The sequence below is a fragment of the Moschus berezovskii genome, chromosome 16, assembly GCF_049115385.1.
Source record: "Moschus berezovskii isolate FMDL1 chromosome 16, NW_MosBer_1.0, whole genome shotgun sequence".
Classification (NCBI taxonomy): domain Eukaryota; kingdom Metazoa; phylum Chordata; class Mammalia; order Artiodactyla; family Moschidae; genus Moschus; species Moschus berezovskii.
This window is the reverse complement of record NC_142475.1, coordinates 7,020,458-7,039,766: the sequence shown is the minus strand read 5'-3', so window position 1 is coordinate 7,039,766 and position 19,309 is coordinate 7,020,458. Positions and strand designations below refer to the sequence as shown.

The 19,309-nt window shown below is 39.4% G+C and overlaps 1 pseudogene; it reads left to right on the top strand.

Moving 5' to 3' along the window:
• Positions 1-3,910: 3,910 nt before the first annotated feature.
• Positions 3,911-19,309, top strand: part of LOC129560534 (nucleolar RNA helicase 2-like) — a 79,659-nt pseudogene continuing 64,260 nt past the window's right edge.

Here is a 19,309-nt window from a genome sequence, read left to right as displayed (position 1 = left end):
TGCTTAGTTTGCTATTGTAAATAGTGCACTGTGATCATTAGGGTGCCTGTATCTTTTTGAATTATAGCTTCCTCCAGATATATGTCCAAGTGTGAGATTGCTAGATCACATGGCAACTCTATTATAAGTTTTATAAGGAACCTTCATACAGTTTTCCACGGTGTCTGCACCAATTTACATTCCCACCGACAATGTTGGAGGGTTCCCTTTTCTCCACACTCTCTCCAGCATTTTTTATTTGTGGAACTTTTAATGATGGCCATTCTAACTAGTGTGAGACAATACCACATTGTGGTTTTGATTTGCATTTTTCTAATAACTAGCAATGTTGAGCATCTTTTCATATGCTATCTCTATGACTTTGGAAAATATGTCTATTTAGGTCTGCCCATGGTTTAATTGGATTGACTGTTTTTCTGATATTAGATTTGCATGGGCTGTTAGTATATTTTGGAAATTAAGTCCTTTAGCAATTGTATCACTTACAGATACTTTTTCCTAGTCCATAGGCTGCCATTTCATCTTGTTTATGGTTTTCTTTGCTGTGAAAAAGCTTTTAAGTTTGAATAAGTCACTTGCCTATTTTTGCTTTTGTTTCTATTGCCTTGGGAGACTGACCTAAGAAAACATTGGCATGATTTATGTCAACAAATGTTTTTCTTATGCTCCCTTATAGAAATTTCATGGTGTCATGTCTTTTTAAAAAAATTTTAAGCCATTTTGAGTTTATTTTTGTGTATGGCATGAGCATGTGTTCTAACTTCATTGATTCAGCACCACTTACTGAAGAGACTGTTTTTCTCCTACTGTTTTAATATATTCTTGCCTCCTTTGTCAAAGATTAATTGACTGTAGGCTTATGGGTTTATTTCTGGGCTCTGTTTTCTATTCCATTGATTGAGATGTCTCATTGATCCAGATGTCTGTCTTTATGCCAAAACCATGATGTTTTGATTACTGTAGCTTTGCAGTATTGTCTGAAGTCTGGGGTGGTTATATACCAGTTTTTTCCTATTTTCTTCAGGTTTTTTTTTTTTGTGGCAATTCTAGACTTTTATGGTTCCATATAAATTTTAGAATTATCTGTACTAATTTTGTGAAAAATGTCTTGGGTAATATGATAGAGCACATGAAATCTGTATATTTGGGTAGTATTGCTATTATAACAATATTAATTTTATAATCCAAGAGCATGGGATATCTTTTAATTTCTTTGAATCAGCTTCAGTTTTCTTTACCAGTGTTTTATAGTTCTCAGCATATAAGTCTTTTTCCTCCTTGGTCAGCTTTATCACTAAATGCTTATATTTTTAAAAAATGTTATTTTATATTGGACTATAGTTGATTTATTAATAAAATGTTGTGTTAGTTTTAGGTGTACAGAAAAGTGATTCAGTTATACATATACATAATTTTTTTTTCAAGTTCTTTCCCCATTTAGGTCATTAGTATTTTTATTTTTTTATACTTAAGAAATATTCTGTTTATTATCATTAGTTTTTTTAAATGCAATTTTAAAATGGATTTCTTTTTTACTTTCCTTTACTGATATTTCATTGTTAGTGTAAATAAATGCAAGTGATTTTTGTATGTTAACCTTGTATCCGACTACTTTGGTTCCATTTTTTTTTATCAGTTCTAGTAGTTTCCTGAGGAATTTTAGGATCTGAACTTAATATCTACAGGCTTAGCAAATTTTAAATCTGTAATAAAGTATCATTAGCTATAAGTAGTATGCTGCAGAATAGATCTTTGGAATTTACTTATCCTGGCATAACTGACACTTTGTGCCATTTAACCACTGTCTGTTCATTTCTTCCTATCAGCTCCTGGTAATCACCATTCTACTCTCTTCTTCCAGAAGTCTGACTTTTTTAGGTTCCGTATATAGGTGACATGATACAGGTTTTATTTTTCTGTCTTATTTCACTTAGCATATGTCCTCCAGTTACATCCAAGTTATCACAAATTGCAGAATTTTCTATTTTTTAAGGCTGAGTAATATTCCATTGTTTGTATGTCTGTGTGTGTGTGTATAACATTTTCTTTATCCATTTATTCACTGATGAATAATAGATTATTTCCATATGTTAGCAATTGTGAATAGTCCTGGAATGAAAATGATAGTGCAGGTATCCTGATTTCAATGTTTTTGGATAAAAGCCCAGAAGTGGGCTTGCTGAATCACATGGTAGTTCTGTTTTTCAGTATTTTGTGAAATCTCCATATGTTTTTCATAAAGCCCGTACCAGTTACTCTCCCACCAACACTGTACCAGGGCTCCTTATTTTTCAACACGTGATTGCCAAACACTTGTTATCTTTTGTTTGATAATAATCATTCTCATAGTTATGAAACGATAGATCCTGTGGATTTGATTTGTATTTTCCTGATGATTAATGATATTAAACACATTTTAATGTACCTATTAACCTCTTCTTTTGAGAAATATCTATTCAGGGCCTCTTTCCAGTTTTTAAATTGGATTATTTGTTCATTTGCTATTGAGTTATTGGATTCCCTTATATATTTTGGATAAAATCAATTATTAGACATGTGGTTTACAGATATAGTCTCCCATTCTGTACATTGTCTTATCATTTTGCTGATTGTTACCTTTGTCATGCAAAAGATTTTTAGATTTTTCTTGAATCCCATTTGTTAATTTTTACTTTTGTTGCCTGTGCCTTTGTGTGTCACATCCAAAAATCATTGCCAAGAACAGTGTCATCGAGCCCTTTCCTCATATTCCACCCCCCCATTAGGAATTTTGTGGTTTCAGATGATAGATTTAGGTTTTAGTCTGATTTTGGTTGGTTTTGTATATCCAATTTCATTCTTCTGCATGTGGATATTAAATTTTCCCAACAATCTATTGAAGAGATTATCCTTTCCTCTCAGTGTATTGTATTTTTGAGACCCTTGTAGAAGATTAGTTGACCATAGATATGTGGGCTTCCATCTAGGTCTTTTATTTTGTGCCATTGGCTTATGTGCCTGTTTTTTATGAAACATACTTTTTTATTAGTTTGTAAACGTAATTTGAAATCTGGAAGCATGGCGCTTCCAGCTTTGTTCTTGCTCAAGATCCCTTTACATATTCAGTGCTTTCTGTGACTCCATATAAATTTTAGGATCATTTTTTCTATTTATGTGAAAAATGTCTTTGGAATTTTATAAGAAATTCATTGAATCTGTAGATTGCTTTGAGTAGTATGGAAATTTTTGCAATATTAATATTTGCAATATTAATTGTTCAGAGCATGAATATCTTTCCATTTGTCTTCTTAAATTTTTCATCAAGGTTTTATAGTTTTTAATGTACAGATCTTTCACCTCCTTTGCTCAACTTTAATCTTTTTGAAGCTATTATAGATGCAGTTGGCTAAAAGTGACCTCCAAAAAGACTTATGCCAAACCTCACCTCCCAAGACTGTTTCTGCCTGTGCCCCTGTCCCTGCAGCAGGCCACTGCTGACCCACTCCTCTGCAGGGCACCTTCAGACTCTCACAGGCAGGGCTGACTCTGTCTCTTGCAGGGTCACTGCTCCTTCCCCCAGGTCCTGGTGCACACAGTTTTGTTTGTGCCCCCCAAGAATCTCTGTTTCCCTGAGTCCTGTGGAAGTTCTGTGATCAAATCCCACTGTCCTTCAAAGTCAGATTCCCTGTGGCTCCCCGTCCCTTTGTGGGATCAGACGATCAGGTCATTGTGGGGCCTGGAACCTTTGCAGCAGTGTGAGAATTCACTCATTCAAATCTTGTCTGTGTCTCATTCACATCCCTTTTCTGTTCTAGGATCAAATCTAGGATTGCTGGGGGCTTGGCTTTCTTCTTCTTTTAATCAAAAATGGCCGCGTCTCTTCCTCTCCATGCGATAGCCAAGACCACTTGGCGTACACTTGTGCTGAGTGATGCTGAGGAAACTTCTTAGTGACGTGGATTTGGAGTCAGACACAGCCGTGGAAAAAGTGGAGATGCTGTGAAAGCAAAATGAGAGGAAAGGTAAAAAAGAGAAACCAAAATCTCGTGAGACTGAAGAGGCGGCAGAAGAAAAGGAAGAAATGATTTCCCCCAAAGTTTAAAAGGTTAAAAAGAAAGCAGGGCCATCTGTGGTTGACATGAATTCGCCTAAATCCTAAAAGGCCAAAAAGAAAGAGGAGCCATCTCAAGATGACATTATTTCTCCTAAAAACAAAAGTTCAAAAAAAATCGAAGGAGCCCTGTGAAAAGACAATTATTTCTCCTAAAACCAAAAAGTTATAAAAAGTGAAGAGCCTTCTGAAGAAAAGTCGGTGCACCTAAGCCCAAAAAGATGAAGAAAGAAAAAGAAATAAATGAAGAAATTGGAGAGAAAAGCCCCAACTTCAAGAATAGGTTCCCTGATTCTGGATCTGACTCCAAATCCAAGGAAGCTGCCAGTGAAGAAAACAGTGAATTAGAGCAGGAAATGACTGTGGAGCAAAAAGAAGGACCTGTCTCTAATTTTCCCATATCTGAAGAAACCATTAAACTTCTCAGTGCCTGTGGGGTGACCTTCCTGTTCCTATACAAGCAAAGACGTTTCACCATGTCTATAGTGAAAAGGATTTGATTTCACAGGCATGGACAGGAACTGGAAAGACATTCTCCTTTGATATTCCTTTGGTTGAGAAACTTCAGGGAGAACTGCAAGACTGGAAGAGAGGCCATGCCACTCAGGTACTGGTTCTTGCACCCACAGGGAATTGGCAAGTCAAGTCAGCAGAGACTTCAGCGACATCACAAAAAAGCTGGCAGTGCCTTGTTTTTATGGTGGAGAATCCTATGGAGGGCAAATTAACTACATGAAGAATGGGATTGATACCCTGGTTGGGACATCACGTCATATCAGAGATCACCTGCACGTGTCTTTTTCAATTTTGGTTTCCTCTTGTTGTATTGGAGAAGGCAATGGCAACCCACTCCAGTGTTCTTGCCTGGAGAATCCCAGGCATGGGGGCGCCTGGTGGGCTTCCGTCTGTGGGGTCACACAGAGTCGGACATGACTGAAGCGACTTAGCAGCAGCAGGGTGTAGACTTAGAAGTGGGATTGCTGGGTCATATGGTGGTTTTGTTCCTAGCTTTTTTTTTTTTAAGGAATCTCCATACTGTCTTCCATAGTGGTGATATCAGTTTACATTCCCACCAACAGTGCAAGAGGGTTCTCTTTCCTCCACACTCTCTCCAGCATTTATTGTTTGTAGACTTTTTGATGATGGTCATTCTGGCCAATGTGAGGTGATATCTCATTGTAGTTTTGATTTTCATTTCTCTAATAATGAGCGATGTTGAACATCTTTTCAAGTGTTTGTTAGCCATCTGTATGTCTTCTTTGGAGAAATGTTTGTTTAGGTCTTTTCCCCACTTTTAGATTGGGTTGTTTGTTATTCTAGTATTGCATTGTATGATCTGCTTGTGTATTTTGGAAATTAATCCTTTGTAATTTTTTTTCATTTGCTATTATTTTCTCCCATTCTGAGGATTGTCTTTTCACCTTGTTTATAGTTTGCTTCTCTGTGCAAAAGTGTTTAAGCTTAACTAGGTCCCAGTTGTTTAATTTTTTTACTTCTATTATCTAGGAGTTGGGTCATAGAGGATCTTGCTTTGATTTATGTCATTGAGTGTTCTGCCTATGTTTTCCTCTAAGAGTTTTACCGTTTCTGGTCTTATTCAGTACTATTTATGACAGCTAGAACATAGAAGCAACCTAGATGTCCACTGACAGATGAATGGATACACAAGTTGTACATTCTCACAATGAAATATTACTTTGCAATAAAAAGGAACACATTTGAGTCAGTTCTAATGAGGTGGATGAATCTAGAGCCTATTATACAGAGTGAAGTAAGTCAGAAACAGAAAGATAAATATCATATTCTGATCACTTCATGGGAAATAGATGGGGAAACAGTGGAAACCGTGTCAGACTTTATTTTGGGGGGCTCCAAAATCACTGCAGATGCTGATTGCAGCTGTGAAATTAAAAGACGCTTACTCCTTGGAAGCAAAGTTATGACCAACCTAGATAGCATATTAAAAAGCAGAGACATTACTTTGCCAACCAAGGTCCGTCTAGTCAAGGCTACGGTTTTTCCCATGGTCATGTATGGATGTGAGAGTTGGACTGTGAAGAAAGCTGATTGCCAAAGAATTGATGCTTTTGAACTGTGGTGTTGGAGAAGACTCTTGAGAGTCCCTTGGACTGCAGGGAGATCCAACCAGTCCATTCTAAAGGAGATCAGTTCTGGTTGTTCATTGGAAGGACTGATGCTGAAGCTGAAATTCCAATACTTTGGCCATCTCATGCAAAGAGTTGACTCACTAGAAAAGGCTCTGATGCTGGGAGGGATTGGGGGCAGGAGGAGAAGGGGATGACGGAGAATGAGATGGCTGTATGGCATCACCGACTCGATGGACATGAGTTTGAGTGAACTCTGGGAGTTGGTGATGGACAGGGAGGCCTGGCATGCTGTGATTCATGGGGTCGCAAAGTGTCGGACACAACTGAGCGACTGAACTGAGCTGAGCTAACTGAACTGAACTGAGCTCACTGAATGCATATATATAGAATCTAGAAAGATGGTATTGATTAATTTATTTGCAGGGCACCAGTGGAGAAACAGACAGACAGACATGGAAAACAGACTCATGGACATAGGGAGAGAAGAGGATAGGGTAAGATGTATGGAGAGAGTAACACAGAAACTTACATTACCATATGTAAAATAGATAGCCAATGGGGATTTGCTGTATGTCTCAGGAAACTCAAACAGGGGCTCTGCATCAACCTAGAGGGGTGGGATGGGGTGGGAGATAGGAGGGAGGTTCAAGAGGGAAGGGATATATGTATACCTATGGCTGATTCATGTTGATGTTTGAAAGAAAGCAACAAAATCCTGTAAAGCAAGTATCCTTCAATTAAAAAATAAATAAACTTTAAAAAAAGACCACCTGCGAATGGCAAGCTAGATCTCACCAAATTTAAGCATAGTGTCCTGGATTAGTTGACCAGATGTTGGACAAGGGCTTTGCTGATCATGTGGAAGAAATTTTATCCATGGCATGCAAGAATGATTCAGGAGGCAACCCAAAGCATTACTTTTTTCTGTAACTTGCCCCCATTGGGTGTGTAATGTTGCTAAGAAATACATGAAATCTGCATATGAACAAATGGACCTGATTGGTAAATCAGTTCCGTTCACTTGCTCAGTCGTGTCTGACTCTTTGCGACCCCTTGAACCACAGCACGCCAGGCCTCCCTGTCCATCACCAACTCCCGGAGTTCACTCAGACTCATGTCCATCAAGTCGGTGATGCATTCCAGCCATCTCATTCTCTGTCATCCCCGTCTCCTCCCACCCCCAATCCTTCCCAGCATCAGAGTCTTTTCCAGTGAGACAACTCATTGCATGAGGTGGCCAAAGTATTGGAGTTTCAGCGTTAGCATCAGTCCTTCCAATGAACACTCAGGGTTGATCTCCTTTAGAATGGACTGTTTGGATCTCCTTGCAGTACAAGGGACTCTCAAGAGTCTTCTTCAGCACCACACTTCAAAAGCATCAATTCTTCGGCGATCAGCTTTCTTCACAGTCCAACTCTCACACCCATACATGACCATGGGAAAAACCATAACTTTGACTAGATGGCCCTTTTTTGGCAAAGTAATGTCTCTGCTTTTTAATATGCTATCTAGGTTGGTCATAACTTCCCTTCAAGGAGTAAGCGTCTTTTAATTTCATGGATGCAATCAGCATCTGCAGTGATTTTGGAGCCCAAAAAAATAAAGTCTGACACTGTTTCCACTGTTTCCCCATCTATTTCCCATGAAGTGATGGGACCAGATGCCATGATCTTCGTTTTCTGAAAGTTGAGCTTCAAGCCAAACTTTTCACTCTCCTCTTTCACTTTCATCAAGAGGCCTTTGAGTTCCTCTTCACTTTCTGCCATAAGGGTGGTGTCATCTGCATATCTGAGGTTATTGATATTTCTCCCAGCAATCTTGATTCCAGCTTGTGCTTCTTCCAGCCCAGCGTTCCTCATGATGTACTCTGCGTATAAGTTACATAAGCAGGGTGACAATATACAACCTTGATGTACTCCTTTTCCTATTTGGAACCAGTCTGTTGTTCCATGTCCAGTTATAACTGTTGCTTCCTGACTTGCATACAGGTTTCTCAAGAGGCAGGTCAGGTGGTCTGGTATTCCCATCTCTTTCAGAATTTTCCACAGTTTATTGTGATCCACACAGTCAAAGGCTTTGGCATAGTCAATGAAGCAGAAATAGATGTTTTTCTGGAACTCTCTTGCTTTCTCCATGATCCAGCAGATGTTGGCAATTTGATGTCTGGTGCCTCTGCTTTTTCTAAAACCAGCTTGAACATCTGGAAGTTCATGGTTCATATATTGCTGAAGCCTGGCTTGGAGAATTTTGAGCATGACTTTACTAGAGTGTGAGATGAGTGCAATTGTGTGGTAGTTTGAGCATTCTTTGGCATTCCCTTTCTTTGGGATTGGAATGAAGACTGACCTTTTCCAGTCCTGTGGCCACTGCTGAGTTTTACAAATTTGCTGGCATATTGAGTGCAGCACTTTCAGAGCATCATCTTTCAGGATTTGAAATAGCTCAATTGGAATTCCATCACCTCCACTAGCATTGTTCGTAGTGATGCTCTCTAAGGCATCACTTAGAAAGTTGACTTCACTTTCCAAGATGTCTGGTTCCAGGTGAGTGATCACACCATCGTGATTATCTTCATCGTGAAGATCTTTTTTGTACAGTTCTTCTGTGTATTCTTGCCACCTCTTCTTAATGTCTTCTGCTTCTGTTAGTTCCATACCATTGCTGTCTTTTATCGAGCCCATCTTTGCATGAAATGTTCCCTTGATAGCTCTACTTTTCTTGAAGAGATCTCTTGTTTTTCCTATTCTGTTGTTTTCCTCTATTTCTTTGCATTGATCACTGAGGAAGGCTTTCTTATCTCTCCTTGCTATTCTTTGGAACTCTGCATTCAGATGCTTATATCTTTCCTTTTCTCCTTTGCTTTTCGCTTCTCTTCTTTTCACAGCTATTTGTAAGGCCTCCTCAGACAGCCATTTTGCTTTTTTGCATTTCTTTTCCATGGGGATGGTTTTGCACCCTGTCTCCTGTACAATGTCATGAACCTCAGTCCAGAGTTCATCAGGCACTCTATCAATCAGATCTAGTCCCTTAAATCTATTTCTCACTTCCACTGTATAATCATAAGGGATTTGATTGAAGTCATATCTGAATGGTCTAGTGGTTTGCCCTACTTTCTTCAATTTAAGTCTGAATTTGGCAGTAAGGAGTTCATGATCTGAGCCACAGTCAGCTTCTGGTCTTGTTTTTGCTACCTGTATAGAGCTTCTCCATCTTTGGCTGCAAAGAATATAATCAATCTGATTTCGGTGTTGACCATCTGATGTTGTCCATGTGTAGAGTCTTCTCTTGTGTTGTTGGAAGAGGGTATTTGCTATGACCAGTGCGTTCTCGTGGCAAAACTCTATTTGCCTTTGCCCTGCTTCATTTCGTGCTCTAAGGCCAAATTTGCCTGTTATTCCAGATTGGTAAATAGACACAGAAAACGGCAATAACTGTAGAGCATCTGGCTATCAAGTGCCACTGGACTCGGAGGGCAGCAGTTTTTGGAGATAGTGATTTGCAAGGGTGCACTATCGTATTTTGTGAAATGAAGAAAGTAGCCCAGGAGTTGTTGCAGAATGTGGCCGTAAGGCACGATGTCCAGTCATTACACAGAGAGAATCGACAGAGGCAAAGGGAAATCATCTGGAAAGGTTTCAGAAATGGTGATTTTGGAGTTTGGGTTCCAACCAATGTTGCTGCACATGGCTTAGACATCCTTAAGGTTCGCCTGGTTGTTCAAAGTTCTCCGCCAAAGGATGTGGAGTCCCTATGTTCACCGTTCTGGGCGAACAGGTAGAGTTGGAATGACTGGGATTTGCATCTGCTTTTCCCAGTACAAAGAAGAATACCGGTTAGCCCAAGTGGAGCAAAAAGTGGGAATTACATTTAAGCGAATAGGTGTTCATTCTGCAACAGAGATATTAAAAGCTTCTAGCAAAGATGCCATCAGGCTCTTGGACTCTGTACCTCCCGCTGCGATTGGTCACTTTGAGTAGTCAACCGAGAACCTGATTGGGGATCAGGGAGCCCTGGAACCCTGGCAGCAGCCCTGGCCCACTTCTCCGGTGCCATGTTGGTAGACCAGCGCTCCTTGAGCAACTCAAACGCAGGCTTTGTGACCGTGATCTGTGGTGCTCAATTGAAATGCCAAACATTAGTTCTGCTTGGAAAGAACTTAAAGAGCTACTGGATGAGGATATTGATTCCAAAGTGAAGGGAATGGTCGTTCTCAAAGGAAAGCAGGGTGTTTGCTTTAATATCCCTACTGCACCAGTAACAGAGTACAGGAAGAGTGGCATGATTCACGGAGCTGGCAATTTTCTGTGGCTATGGAGCAGTCAGAGCAAGGAGGAGCAGGGGAAGGACATCGCAACTTCCAAGGGCAAGTGAGGTGTCAGGGGACAGTGGGAAAGAAGTAGAAGCTTCAGAGGACAAGGATCAGGAGGTGGCAACAAAAGAATGTGTTAGGCGCTCAGTCGTGTCCGACTCTTTATGACCCCATGGACAGTAGCTCACCAGGCTCCTCTGCCCCTGGAATTCTCCAGGCAAGAAAAATGCAGTGGGTTGCCATTTCCTTCTCCAGGGGATCATCCTGACCCAGGGATTGAACCTGGGTCTCCTGTATTGCGAGTAGATGTTTTACCATCTGAGCTACTAGGGAAGCCTATTAGGGAAGCAACAAAAGTTACAGATTCCAAAACATAGGCCAGAGGCAGAGTTTTAATAAAGCATTCAGACAGTCCTTTAAAGTAGAGGATTTATTTGGCAAAAACAGAACTATGTTCAGCAACGTGGAACTGAACATTATTTTTCATGCAAAGTTAAAAGCCCATTGTATTTTCATCCTGACCACTTGCCCAGTCCCCATTTCTTTGAGAGAGGTAAACTTCATCTAAAATATTTCATCTGATCGATGATTGTCATTTATAACTTTATTGCTACTTCTGTCTCAGGTATTCCTTTGGAAAAGGTGTATGGGTTCAAAACATATTCTAATGTATTGTCTATAGATTGTAGGATAAAGTCAAACAAGTATCTGCTGATACTTTTTAAACTGACCTGTCTTTATACTTAGAAATGTTTCTTAGTAGTAGGCTTCCCTGGTGGCTCAGATGGTAAAGACTCCACCTGCAATGCCGGAGACCCATGTTCAATTCCCTGGATTGGGAAGATCCCTTAGAGAAGGAAATGGCAACCCACTCCAGTATTCTTGCCTGGAGAATTTCATGGACAAAGGAACCTGGTGGGCTACAGTCCCTGGAGTTGCAAAGAGTCAGACACGACTAAACGACTAACACTCACACTCACTCTTAATAGCGTCCTTCCTAAATATCATTGGGAATGCAACAGTTTCTAGAGAAGCACTTGAGCACTCAAGGCTTTGTTCTCTAATTGGTATTCCTCAGTCACTTGCCTACTAATTACTCCTATGGTCCTATGATGGATCTTATGAAAATTAACAGTGAACAATATTTGGAAGCAAGGTTTCACACTTAACTGTGATGGAACACAGCTTATGCCAGCACAGGTTCTAGATTTGGAGGATGGTGATATATTTGATAGGAGATCATCTTCAGATTAGCCATTGTTATGTGTATTTTGATACATTTTTAGCTTCTCAATATAAGATGATTCATGCTTCAGTTAATTCTTCACAGATATAAAAAATATATGTATGTGTAAGTATAAGTATTTTACTAGAAATTATTTTACATGTCCCCATAACCTTCTTCCTAAGTAGGGAGGCTGAATAAATGGTGCTTGATGATAATGTACTCCATCTCCTATTGGAAGATTAACATGATTTACCAAGAAGGAACTAGGGGAGTAGGGGCATAGCGTTGCATTGCTGAAGAGTCAAAAAATTACTGAAAACATTTTTTACATGCGAGAAGGAAACGTTCATATGTATTGAGAGCAAGGAGAAGGGCAAGTGAAGGTGCATGATGAAACTCTTTTTTAATTGTGAAAACTTAATTGTTCATTAATGTTTCTAGAGTTCAACTTCTAATGGGCAAGCTAGGGATTTTAGGTACAATGATCCAATTTAGTTTCTCAAAGCCTAGCTCCTATACTACAGTATAGGATCTCTTTCTGTTAGACTGCTACTCCTACTGTTAGCTGAAAGGGTTCATCTACCTAGAGACTTCTTTTTAAGAACAAACTATATGGTTATTTTTAGGTTGTTGCTTTGAGGGAACTGAAGAACGTAATATAGCCCCAGGATGGGTATTGCTCTGAGGTCTCAAGTGATATTTCTCTGGGAAACTTTGCACATGATACAGGAACTTGAGAGTAGCATTTTCTTCACGTCTTAATTCCTTTAAGTTCTGTACTGGGAACCTTGAGAAATAAACTATGATAGGAGGAATTCAAACACATGGCCTATTTTCATTTAATTATTTTGAACAACTGAAATCTTTCTAGACACTGGTTTCTCTGACTGGGTCTTTATAGCCAACTGCTTCTTACTCAGTCACCTTTACAGTAAGGGGCCCAAAAGCCAACTCAACTCCTTGATTCTTGAGGCAGGATTCTTTCTCTGTTTAGACTTCAGTTCTGTCCTTGAATCCTGATTGCAGGTCTCTCTGTTCTCACGTTCTCTGCGCTTTTATTCTTTCATCCACTTATCAGTGTTATTGCTTGAACTCTTCATGGTTTCCCATCAAACCAGAGGGAGTTAGGTAAACAACTCTTGCTTTGCGGATCACATTTTACTAAATTCTGATTTTGCTGAGATACTGCTGCTGCTGCTGAGTCACTTCAGTCGTGTCCGACTCTGTGTGACCCCATAGACGGAAGCCCACCAGGCTCCCCTGTCCCTGGGATTCTCCAGGCAAGAACACTGGAGTGGGTTGCCATTGCTGAGATACTAAGCTTACTTAAATAGCCACCAAAGCATTTAAGTTTGCATAGAAATGGGTTGGTTTATCGAGTAGATTGAAAGGGCAGTGTACCTGGCCTTTAGGAAGAAATAATCAGAGAGTAAAGAAGATTAATGGGAATTTCACTTTACACAGCTTAGGAAAACCTGACTATCTCAATAAATGAAGCCAAAGTTTCTCCTGGATCCCAGAATTCCAGCCATATTTATAAATGTATAATTCAACTACTGTGGCAGAAAGTGAAGAGGAACTCAAAAGCCTCTTGATGAAAGTGAAAGAGGAGAGTGAAAAGGTTGGCGTGAAGCTCAACATTCAGAAAACAAAGATCATGGCATCTGGTCCCATCACTTCATGGGAAATAGATGGAAAAACAGTGGAAACAGTGTCAGACTTTATTTTTTTGGGCTCCAAAATCACTGCAGATGCTGATTGCAGCCATGAAATTAAAAGACACTTACTCCTTGGAAGGAAAGCTATGACCAACCTTAATAATATATAAAAAAGCAGAGACATTACTTTGCCAACAAAGGTCCGTCTAGTCAAAGCTATGGTTTTTCCCGTGGTCATGTATGGATGTGAGAATTGGACTGTGAAGAAAGCTGATCACCGAAGAATTGATGCTTTTGAACTGTGATGTTGGAGAAGACTCTTGAGAGTCCCTTGTTCTGCAAGGAGATCCAACCAGTCCATTCTAAGGGAGATTGATCCTGGGTGTTCATTGGAAGGACTGATGCTAAAGCTGAAACTGCAATACTTTGGCCACCTCATGCGACGAGTTGACTCACTGGAAAAGAGTCTGATGCTGGGAAAGGTTGGGGGCGGGAGGAGAAGGGGACGACCGAGAATGAGATGGCTGGATGGCATCACCAACTCTATGGACATGAGTTTGAGTGTACTCCGGGAGTTGGTGATGGACAGGGAGGCCTGGCGTGCTGTGATTCATGGGGTCGCAGAGAATTGGACACGACTGAGCGACTGAACTGAACTGATGGTTTAAAATGTTGGGCTAACCTGGGAAATAATGTCATTTTTACTATTTTCTACAGAGAAAGTATTTTTCCAATTTATGCATCAGACAACTCAATGAACTTTTAAAATATAATCAATTTTTATGTTGGAACTATCTAGGCAGCAGTTTCCTTACAGTTGTACATAAAATGCTTTTACTATAAAATTGAGCTAATATATAAACATACAGTTTTATGCCATAATAGTTCCTAGTACTTACCAAGAAAATGGCTGTGAATTTTTGGGCAAAATTAATGCCTGTCTTCTGTCTTACTAGATGTAATTAACAATCAATAAAAATACATGTGAAATGTTTTCTGAAACTTCAAAGATAATGAAATTGTTCTTATTGCTCAAAGCTGGGCATACTGACTGTGGCTATTTTTTCAAATAAAAGCAAAAATAAAGCAAATAGAAGAGGACTGTATATTGTCAAGATGTTTTATTCTGCCTCAGGCCAAACAACTAGCAGGGAGGGAGCACAGCCCAACCCATTAACAGAAAACTGGGTTAAAGATTTACTGAGCATGGCCCTGCCCAACAGAGCAAGACTAAGTTTTCCCCCAAAGCCAGTCCCTCCCTTCAGAAAAAAGAACAATCCTCTTATCCTCATTCATCAGAGAGCAGACAGAAGAAGCAAGAATTACCATCCCACAGCCTCCAGGATGAAAATCACAACCACAGAAAGCTAACCCAAATGATCACATGGGTCAAAGCCTGTGTAACTCAAAAATGCTATGAGCCATGCCAGGCAGGGCCACCCAAGATGGAAAGGTTGTGGTGGAGAGTTCTGACAAAATATGGTCCACTGAGAAGGGAGTGGCAGACCACTTTATAATTCTTGCCTCAAGAAAACCCACAGTATGAAAAGGCAAAAAAAGAAGACACTGGAAGAAGAGCCCCCTGGGTCAGTAGATGTCCAATATGCTACAGGGAAAGAGCCGAGAAATAACTCTAGAAAGAATGAAGAGGCTGGACCAAGATGGAAATGAAACTCAGTCATGGATGTGTCTGTTGGCAAGAGTGAAGTCTGATGCTCTAAATAACAATATTGCATCGGAACCTGGAATGTTAGGTCCACAAATCAAGGTAAATTGGACACAGTCTAGCAGGAGATGGCAAGGTTGAGCATCAACATTGTAGGGATCAGTGAGCTAAAATGGACAGGAATGGGCAAATTTAACTCAGATGACCATTATATCTACTACTGTGGGTAAGAATCCCTTAAAAGAAATGGAGTAGCCCTCAGAGTCAACAAAAGAGTTTGAAATGCAGTACTTGGATGCAACCTCAAAAATGACAGAATGAACTCAGTTTGTTTCCAAGGTGAACCATTCAATATCATGGTAATTCAAGTCTATGCCCTGACCAGTAATGCTGAAGAAGTTGAACAGTTCTATGAAGACCTACAAGACCTTCTAGAACTAGCACGCAAAAAGATTTCCTTTTCATTATAGGGGACTGGAATGCAAAAGTAGGAAGTCAAGAATTACCTGAAGTAACAGACAAATTTGAGCTTGGAGTACAGAATGAAGCATGGCAAAGGCTAATAAAGTTTGGCCAAGAGAACACTTTCGTCGTAGCAAACACCCTCTTCCAACAACACAAGAGAAGACTCTACACATGGACATCATCAGATGATAAATTCTGATGTCAGATCAATTGTATTATTTGTAGCCAAAGATGGAGAAACTCTATACAGATGGCAAAAACAAGACCAGGAGCTGACTGTGACTCAGATCATGAGCTCCTTACTGCAAAATCCAGGCTTAAGTTGAAGAAAGTAGGGAAAACCACTGGTCTATTCATGTATGGCCTAAATCATATCCCTTCTGATTATACAGTGGAGGTGACAAAGAGATTCAAGGGATTAGACCTGGTTGAGTATCTGGAGAATTACAGACAGAAGTTCGAGAGATTGTACAGGAGGTGGTGACTAAAACCATCCCAAAGGAAAGAAAATTCAAGAAGGCAAAGTGGTCATCTGAAGAGGATTTACAAATAGCTGAGAAAAGAAGAGAAGCAAAAGCTAAAGGGGAAAAGGAAAGATATACCAAACTGAGTGGAGATTTCCTGAGAACAGCAAGGAGAGAGAAGAAGGCCTTCTTAAGTGAACAATGCAAAGAAACAGAGGAAAATAATAGAATGAGAAAGACTAGACATCTCATCAAGAAAATTGGAGATATCATGGGAACATTTCATACAAAGATGGGCACAATAAAGGCCGAAATGGCAAGATCTGACAGAAACAGAAGAGATTAAGAAGAGGTGGCAAGAATACACAGAAGAACTACATAAAAAAGGTTTTAATGGCCCAGATATCCATGATGGGTAGTCACTCACTGAGATCCAGATATCCTGGAGTGTGAAGCCAAGTGGGCCTTAAGAAGCATTACTATGAAAAAAGCTAGTAGATGTGATGGAATTACAACTGAGCTATTTAAAATCTAAAAGATGATGCTCTCAAAGTGCTGTACTGAATGGTTTAAATAAGCAAGGAAGGCTTTATTCCTTGCATAAGAGAAGACAGGCTGAATTTAAATTTGCTGAAACAGAAGGTCAGAGAGTTTTTAAACACTAGTGTGAGCTACTGGACTGGTACTGGATGAAAATTTGGGGAGAAGTTGTCAGTTAGATTAGGACATATGTGTTTGCTAACTTACTGATCACAATTAGTCTCATACACTTTCACAGAGATTGGGAGATAGGGACACTACCTTTCTTGATTATAATAATTCACTAGAATGACCCCCATTTCTCTGAAAAAGACATTCCTGGGTTGTCAAATTGGCAAGAGTCTGGGAGATGATTAACATATCAAAGGGTAGAAAAATACAATTGCAAGTTTTCTAAAACTAAATGCTCTAAGAAAATAGAAGTCAGGGGTTTGCAATCAAGAAGAAAAAGAACACATTACAGAAACTTAATAAAGTTTGAAAAAAAAGTAGAAAGTTATGTCCCAAATGAAGGGAGAAGATACAACCCCAGGAAAACAACTAAATTCAGTGGAGATAAGCAGACTTCCAGAAAACGAATTAATAAACATGATAGTGAAGATGACCCAGTGGAAAACAGTGGAGAAGATTCAAAATACATTTGTCAAAGACCTACAAAAACTAAAGAACAAACATACAAAGATGACTAATACACTAGAAGGAATCAATAGCAGAATAACTGAGGCAGAAGAATGGGTAAATGACCTGGAGGACAGGCATGGTGGAAATTCACTACTTTAGGATAAAATACACAAAAAAGAATGGAAAGAAATTAAGACAGCCTAAGAGACCTCTTGGACAGCATTAAATGCACCAACATTCACATTATAGGGGTCCCAGAAGGAGAAGAGAGACAGAAAGGACCTGAGAAAATATTTGAAGATATAATAGTTGAAAACTTCCCAAACATGGAAAAGGAAATAGTCAACCGAGTCCAGGAAGCACAGAGTCCCAGGCAGGATAAACCCCAGGAGGAACACCTCGAGACACATAGTAATCAAACTGACAAAAATTAAAGACAAAGTATTAAAAGCAACAAGGGGAAAATGACAAACAACACACAAGAGGACTCTGATCAGGTTATCAGCAGATTTCTCAACAGAAACTCTACAAGCCAGAAGGGAATGGCATGATATATTTAAAATGATGAAACAGAAGAAGCCACAACCAAGAATACTCTATCCAGCAAGACTTTTATTCAGATTTGATGGAGAAATCATAAGCATGGCAGACAAGCAAAAGTTAAGAGAGTTCAGCACCACCAAAGCAGCTATACACCAAATGCTAAAGAACTTCTCTAGGCGAGAACCACAACACAAGAGAAGGAAAAGACCAACAGAAAATAAAACCAAAGCAATTAAGAAAATGGTAAGAGGATCATGCTGTTGCTGTTTAGTCGCTCAGTCGTGTCCGACTCTTTGTGACCCCATGGACTGCAGCACACCAGGCTTCTCTGTCCATCGCCAACTCCCAGAGCTTGCTGAAACTCATGTCCATTGAGTCGGTGATGCCATCCAACCATCTCATCCTCTGTCGTCCCCTTCTCCTCCTGCCCTCAATCTTTCCCAGTATCAGGGTCTTTTCCAATGAGTCAGCTTTTCGCATCAGGTGGCCAAAGTATTGGAGCTTCAGTCTCAGCATCAGTCCCTCCAATGCATATTCAGGATTGATTTCCTATATCCATAATTAACTTAAATGGAAATGGATTAAATACACCAACGAAAAAACAGACTGGCTAGGCAGATGAAAACGTGTGCATTTGCACTTCATCATTCTAACCCCCCACATCATTCTGCTTGATCTCCCAAATTGCATGTAATTATTTTATATTGTTAGGTTAATCATGTTTCCATTATGGCTTGCAATTGTAATTATTTTTTATTTTTTATCTGGCTTTTCACTGTGAAAACTGATAAACATCTTTTACTATTGTGATTATGTAACTAATACTCACTTAAAACCATGGTATCATGATTGGTCAACAGAAAAACAATAAAACTCTATATCACCAGGACCACAATGTAATAGAAAAACTTGTAATCACTTTTTAAAATCCAGATGCATATCAGAGTTATATTGAAATTGTTTGAAAGTTACAAATGCCCAAGCATTGCCGTTTTCTTTCTCCAGAGTTCCAGAAGTTTTTAAAGAGCAGTCATGTTTTACTGGACTATATGGTGATCTTTTGCTTGCATCTAATTTGTTTCACTTTTTCTATTTCATATTCTGTGCTCCCATTTCATTTAGTTTATGTTTTCCAATATCTCCACCTCCTCTTCTGTTTTATGCTCTTTCTCAAGCTTTTACCAACCATAGTAGAAAAACTTTTGTATATATATGTGTAAATAATATACATAATATATATTTTAGAAAACTTATGAATTTTTGCCTAAATAAAAAAAAATGACATGTTGATTCCACTTGCTTGATGTAATATGAATAAAGTGCTATATTTCCAATTCAAAAAGTGGAGATGCATCAAGTAACAAGCTTTTACTGTTTAGCACAGGGAACTATAGTCAACATCCTGTAACAACCTATAAAGGAAAATAATTTCAGTGATAATATATGTGTATATGTATAACTGGATCACCTTGCTGTGCATCTGAAACGTTACTAGTCAACTATACTTCAATGCGGGAGACCCGGGTTTGAACCCTGGGTTGGGAAGATCCCCTGGAGAAGGAAACGGTAACCCACTCCAGTATTCTTGCCTTGAGAATCCCATGGACGGAGAAGCCT